The sequence below is a fragment of the Rhinopithecus roxellana genome, unplaced genomic scaffold, assembly GCF_007565055.1.
Source record: "Rhinopithecus roxellana isolate Shanxi Qingling unplaced genomic scaffold, ASM756505v1 contig334, whole genome shotgun sequence".
Lineage (NCBI taxonomy): Eukaryota > Metazoa > Chordata > Mammalia > Primates > Cercopithecidae > Rhinopithecus > Rhinopithecus roxellana.
In genome coordinates this window covers 1-7,653 of record NW_022142477.1, presented here as the reverse complement: position 1 = coordinate 7,653, position 7,653 = coordinate 1, and the positions used below count along the sequence as shown (strand labels likewise).

General features: G+C 25.0%; 1 pseudogene; it reads right to left on the bottom strand.

Annotated features, from left to right (window-relative positions):
* Positions 1-3,128: 3,128 nt before the first annotated feature.
* On the bottom strand, positions 3,129-4,038 carry LOC115895861 (annotated as a pseudogene).
* Positions 4,039-7,653: the final 3,615 nt, after the last annotated feature.

Here is a 7,653-nt window from a genome sequence, read left to right as displayed (position 1 = left end):
ACTAAATTTTATACCTATATCTATTATGTCTATATTTTACACCTATAATTATTATATCTATTATGTCTATAGTTTATACCTATATCTATTATATCTATTATATCTATATTTTATATCTATATCTACATTATTATACCTATATCTATTACATCTATTTTATCTATATTTTATACCTGTATGTATTATATCTATTATGTCTATATTTTAGACCTATATATGTTATATCTATTATGTCTATATTGTATACTTATGTGTATTATATTTATTATGGGTATATTTTATACCTATATCTATTACATCTATTGTGTTTATATCTATTATGTCTGTATTTTATAACTCTATCTTTTATAACTATTATGTCTATATTTTTTCCCTCTACCTATTATGTCTATTATGTCTATATTTCATACCTCCATGATATCTATTATGTCTATATTTTATTACTCTATTATCACTATAACGTCTATACTTCATATCTCTATTATATCTATGATGTCTATATTTTTTACCTCTATTATACCGATAATGTCTATATTTTATTTCAATATCTACTATATCTATTATGTCTATATTATATACCTCTATCTATTATATCTATTATGTCTATATTTTATACCTCTATCTATTGTATCTATTATGTCTATATTTGTTACATCTGTTATATCTATTATGTCTATATTTCATACCTCTATCTAGTATATCTATTTGTTTTTTATTTTATACCCTTATCTATTATATCTATTATGTGCATAATTTATACATATATCTATTATATATATTCTCTCGATATTTTATACCTATGTCTATTATATCTATTGTGTCTATATTTTAATCCTATATCTATTATATCTGTAGTATCTATATTTTATACCTATATCTATTATATCTATTATGTGAATATTTGGTACCTCAATCTATTATATCTTTTATGTCTATATTTCATAACTATATCGATTATGTCTATTATGTCTACATTTATAACTATATCTATTATATCTATTTTGTATATATTTTATAACTCTATTATATCTATTATGTCTATAATTTATAACTCTATCAATTATATCTATTATCTCTATATTTTATACCTCTATCTATTATATCTATAATGTCTATATTTTATACCTCTATCGATTATATCTATTTTGTTTATATTTTATATCTCTTTGATATCTATTATATCTATATTTTGTACCTGTATCTATTATGTCTATTATGTCTACATTTTATACCTCTATCTATTATATCTATTAGGTCTATATTTTATACCTATATCGATTATATCTATTATGTCTATGTTTTATACCATTATCTATTATAACCTCTGATGTCTATATTTTTTACCTATATCTATTATATCTATTATGTCTATATTTTATACCTATATCTATTATGTCTATATTTTATACCGATATCTATTTTATCTATTATGTCTATATTTATTTCTTTATCTGTTATATCCGTTATGTCTATATTTTATACCTATATTTCTTATATACAGTAGATCTATATTTTATACCTATTTCTATTATATCTATATTTATACCTCTATCTATTTTATCTATTACATCTATGTTTTATACTGATATCTATTATATCTATTATATCCATATTTGACATCTATATCGATTATGTCTATATTTTATACCTATATCAAACGTATCTATTATGTCTATATTTTGCACCTATATCTATCATATCTATTATGTCTATATTTTATACCTGTATCTATTATATCTATTGGGTCTATATTTTACAACTTTATCTATTATATCTAATATGTCTATATTTTATAACTCTATCTCTTATATCTATTATGTCTATATTTTACACCTCTATCTATTATATCTATTATGTCTATATTTTATACCTCTATCTATTATGTCTGTTATGTCTATATTTTATAACTATATTTATTATATCTATTATGATTTTATTTTATACATATATCTGTTATGTCTATATTTTACCTATATCTACCATATATATTATGTGTATATTTCATACCTATATCTATTATATCTATTATATCTATATTTTATACCCATATCTATTATATCTATTATGTCTATATTTTATACCTATATCTATTTATCTATAATGTATATATTTTATACCTACATCTATTATATCTATTACGTCTATATTTTTTACCTATAAGTATTATGTCTCTATTTTATACCTATATCTATTATATCTATATTTATACCTATATCTATTATATCTATTATGTCTACATTTTATACCTATATCTATTATGTCTATTATGTCTATATTTTATACCTATATCTATTAAATCAAATATGTCTGTATTTATACCTATATCTATTGTATCTATTATGTCTATATTTTATACCTATATCTATTATAACTATTATGTCTATATTTTATAACTATATCTCTTATATCTATTATGTCTATATTTTATACCTATATCTATTACGTCTATATTTTATGACTATATCTATTATATCTATTATGTCTCTATTTTACACCTATATCTATTATGTCTCTATTTTATACCTATGTCTAGTATTTGTATATTTTATACCTATATCTATTATATCTATTATGTCCACATTTATAACTATATCTAATATATCTATTATGTCTATATTTATACCTATATCTATTATATCTATTATGTCTAAATATTGTACCTATATCTATTATGTCTATATTTTATACCTATATCTATTATAACTATTATGTCTATATTTTATAACTATATCTGTTATAGCTGTTATGTCTATATTTCATACCTATATCTATTATATCTGTTTTGTCTATATTTTATACCTATATCTTTCATATCTATTATGTCTATATTTTATACCTATATATATCATATCTATTTTGTCTATTATTTTATATCTATATCTATTAAATCTATTTTGTCTATATTTTATATGTATATCTATTATGTCTATATTTTATACCTATATCTATTATATCTATTATGTCTATATTTTATACCTATAATTATTATATCTAATATGTCTATATTTTATACCTATATCTATTATGTCTATATTTATATCTATATCTATTGTATCTATCTATATTTTATACCTATATCTATTGTATCTATTATGTCTATATCTTTTTTTTTTATTAACAGGCTTAATTCACTTTATTTTTCTTGTATAAAACGCCTGTGTTGTAGCCACAGCTGGAGCCTGGGTCCGCTGCACGGAGACTCTGGTGTGGGTCTTGACAAGGTGGTCAGTGAATTCCTGATAGGTAGACTTGGTAAACACAGTCTCCTTCCACAGGTCAAGGGTCATGTAGCTGTAGGTCTTAGAGATGGCATCAAAGGTGGCCTTGGCGAAGCTGCCCAGGGTGGCAGTGCAGCCCCGGGCTGAGGTGTAGCAGTCATCAATACCAGCCATCATGAGCAGCTTCTTGGGCACAGGCGCTGAGACGATGCCCGTGCCCCTGGGTGCAGGGATGAGGCGCACCAGCACAGAGCCACAGCGGCCTGTCACCTTGCAAGGGACGGTGTGGGGCTTGCCGATCTTATTCCCCCCAGTAGCCTCTGCGCACCGGGACAATGGAGAGTTTGGCCAGGATGATGGCCCCACGGATGGCGGTGGCCACCTCCTTGGAGCACTTAACACCCAGGCCGACGTGGCCATTGTAGTCCCCGATAGCAACAAACGCCTTGAACCTGGTGCGCTGACCAGCACGGGTCTGCTTCTGCACCGGCATAATCTTCAAAACCTCATCTTTGAGAGAGGCCCCCAAGAAAAAGTCAATGATCTCAGATTCCTTAATGGCATAGAGAAGAGGTAGATCTCCTCCAGGGACTTGATCTTCATGTCCTTGACCAAGCGGCCCAGCATGGTAACGGGCATCCACTCCTCATCCTCGGCCTTGCCTCCGCGAGCTCCGCGGCCTCGGCCCCGACCCCGTCCACGGCCGCGACCCCGGCCCCGGATGCCACTGCCGAAACCTCCACGGAAGACACCGCGGTTCCCCATCCCCAGGGCCACCAGGGTCTCCGGACCACCCCGCTGCACCGGCGTCATCCGCCATTTGGTGTTTTCTCGGAGAAGAAGCAAATGTCTATATCTTATACACATATCTATTATATCTATTATGTCTATATTTCATACCTATACCTATTATATCTATTATGTGTATATTTTATATCTATATTATATCTATTATGTCTATATTTTATACCTATATTGATGATATCTATTATGTCTATATTTATACCTATATCTTTTATATCCATTTTGTCTATATTTTATACCTATTTCAATTATGTCTATATTTTATTCCTATATCTATAATATCTATTATGTCTATATTTTATACCTATATCTATTATATCTATTATGTCTATATTTTATAACTACATCTATTATGTCGATTATGTCTATATTTTATAACTATTTCTATTATATCTATTATGTATATATTTTATACCTATATCCACGATGTGTATAGATTATACCTATATCTAGTATATCTATTATGTCTATATTTTATAAGTATATCTATTATATCTATTATGTCGATATTTTATACCTATATCTATTATATCTACTATGTCTGTATTTTACAACTATATATATTATATCTGTTACATCTATATTTTATACCCATCTATATTATATCTATTATGTTTATATTTTATACCTATATCTATTATATCTATATTTTATACCTATAACAATTATGTCTATATTTTATACCGATATCTATTATATCTATATTTTATACCTATATCGATTACATCTATTATGTCTATATTTTACACCTATATCTATTATATCTATTATGTCTATATTTTATACCTATATCTATTATATCAATTGTGTCTGTATTTTATACCTATATCTATTAAATCTATATGTCTATATTTCATAACTTTATCTATTATGTCCATATTTAATACCTATATCTATTATGCCTATATTTTATACCTCTATTATATCTATTATGTCTATATTTTATACCTATATCTGTTATATCCTTATGTCTATATTTTACAACCTATAACTATTATATCTATTACGTCTATATTTATACCATCTCCATTATATCTATTATGTTTATATTTTCTACCTATATCTATTATATCTATGTCTATATTGTCTACCTATATCTGTTTGTCTATATTTTATACCTATATCTATTATGTCTATATTTTATACCTATATCTATTTTATCTATTATGTCTATATTTATACCCATGTCTGTTATATCTATTTTGTTTATATTTTATACCTATATCTATTAAAACTATTATGTCTATATTTTATATCTATATCTATTATGTCTATATTTATCCCTATAACTATTATATCTATTTTGTCTATATTTTATACCAATATCTATTATATCTATTATGTCTATATTTATACATATAATCATTATATCTAATATGTCTATATTTTATACCTATATCTATTATGTCTATATTTTATATCTATATCTATTATGTCTATATTTTACACCTATAACTATTATATCTCTTTTGTCTATATTTATACCTAAATCTATTATATCTAATATGTCTATACTTTATACCTATATCTATAATATCTATATTTTATACCTGTTTCTCTTATATGTATTACATCTATACTTTATACCTATATTATTCTATCTATTATATCTGTATTTTATGCCAATATCTATTATATCAATTATATCTATTATATATATATTTTATACCCTATGTCTATAATATCTATTATATCTGTATTTTATAACTATATCTATTGTGTCTATGTTTTAAACCTATATCTATTATATATATTGTGTCTATAGTTTATACCTATATCTATTATGTTTATATTTCATAACTATACCTATTATATCTATTATGTTTATATTTTATATCTATATGTATTATGTCTATATTTTCTACCCATATCTATTATATTTATTATGTCTATATTTTAGACCTATATTTATTATATCTATTTTGTCTCTATTTTATACCTATATCTATTATATCTATATTTTTATACCTATATGGATTATATCTATTATGTCTATATTTTATAGCTATATGTATTCTATATATTATGTCTATATTTTATATCTATATTATATCTATAATGTCTACATTTTATAACTATATATGTCTGTATTTTATACGTATATCTCTTATATCTGTTATGTCTATATTTTATACCACTATCTATTTTATTTATATTTTATACCTGTATCTATTATATCTATATGTCATATTTTACACCTATATCTGTTATATCTATTTTGTCTGTATTTTATACGTATATCTATTATGTCTATATTATACTTATATCTACTATCTATTATCTGTATTTTATACCTATATCTATTATATCCATTATGTGTAATATTTTACACCTATATCTATTATATCTAATTACGTCTATATTTTATTTCCCATCTCTATTATATCTATTATGTTTATATTTTTAATACCTATATCTATATATCTATGTCTATATTTTATACCTATATCCTATTTTGTCTGCATTTTATAACCTATGCTATTATGTCTATCTTTTATACCTATATCTATTTTATCTATTATGTCTATATTTTATACCTATGTCTATTATATCTATTATGTGTATATTTATACCTATATCTATTAAATCTATTATGTCTATATTTTGTATCTATATCTATTATGTCTATAATTTATACCTATAACTATTATCTATTTTGTGTATATTTTATACCTATATCTATTATATCTATTATGTCTATATTTTATACCTATAATTATTATATCTAATATATCTATATTTTATACCTATATCTATTATGTCTATATTTTATAACTATATCTATTATATCTATTATGTCAATATTTTATACCTATATCTATTATATGTTTATGTCTATATATTATAGCTATGTCTATATATCTATATTTATGCCTGTATCTATTATATCTATTATGTCCTATATTTTATACCTATATCTATTATATCTATTAAGTCTAAATATTCTACCTATGATTCTATTATGTGTATATTTTATACCTATATCTATTATAACTATTATGTCTATATTTTATAACTATATCTGTTATGGCTATTATGTCTATATTTTATACCTATACCTATTATGTCTATATTTTATACCTATATCTATTATAACCTATTATCTCTATATTGTATAACTGTATCTGTTTGTATCTATTCTGTCTATATTTTATACCTGTATCTATTATGTCTATATTTTTTACCTATATCTATTATATCTATTATGTCTACAATTTTAACCTATAATCTATTATAGTCTATATTTTATACCTATATCTGATTATGTCTATATTTTATACGTATATCTTTTATGTCTATATTTTACACCTATGTCTATTATGTCTATATATATATATATATATATATTTTTTTTTTTTTTTTTTTTTTGACACGGAGTCTTGCTCTGCTGCCCAGGCTGGAGTGCAGTGGCCGGCTCTCCGCTCACTGCAAGCTCCGCCTCCCGCGTTCAAGCCATTTTCCTGTCTCAGCCTCCCGAGTAGCTGGGAATACAGTCGCCTGCCTCGTCGCCCGGCTAGTTTTTTGTATTTTTTAGTAGAGACAGGGTTTCACCGTATTAGCCAGATGGTCTCGATCTCCTGATCTCATGATCCGCCCGACTCGGCCTCCCAAAGTGCTGGGATTACAGGCT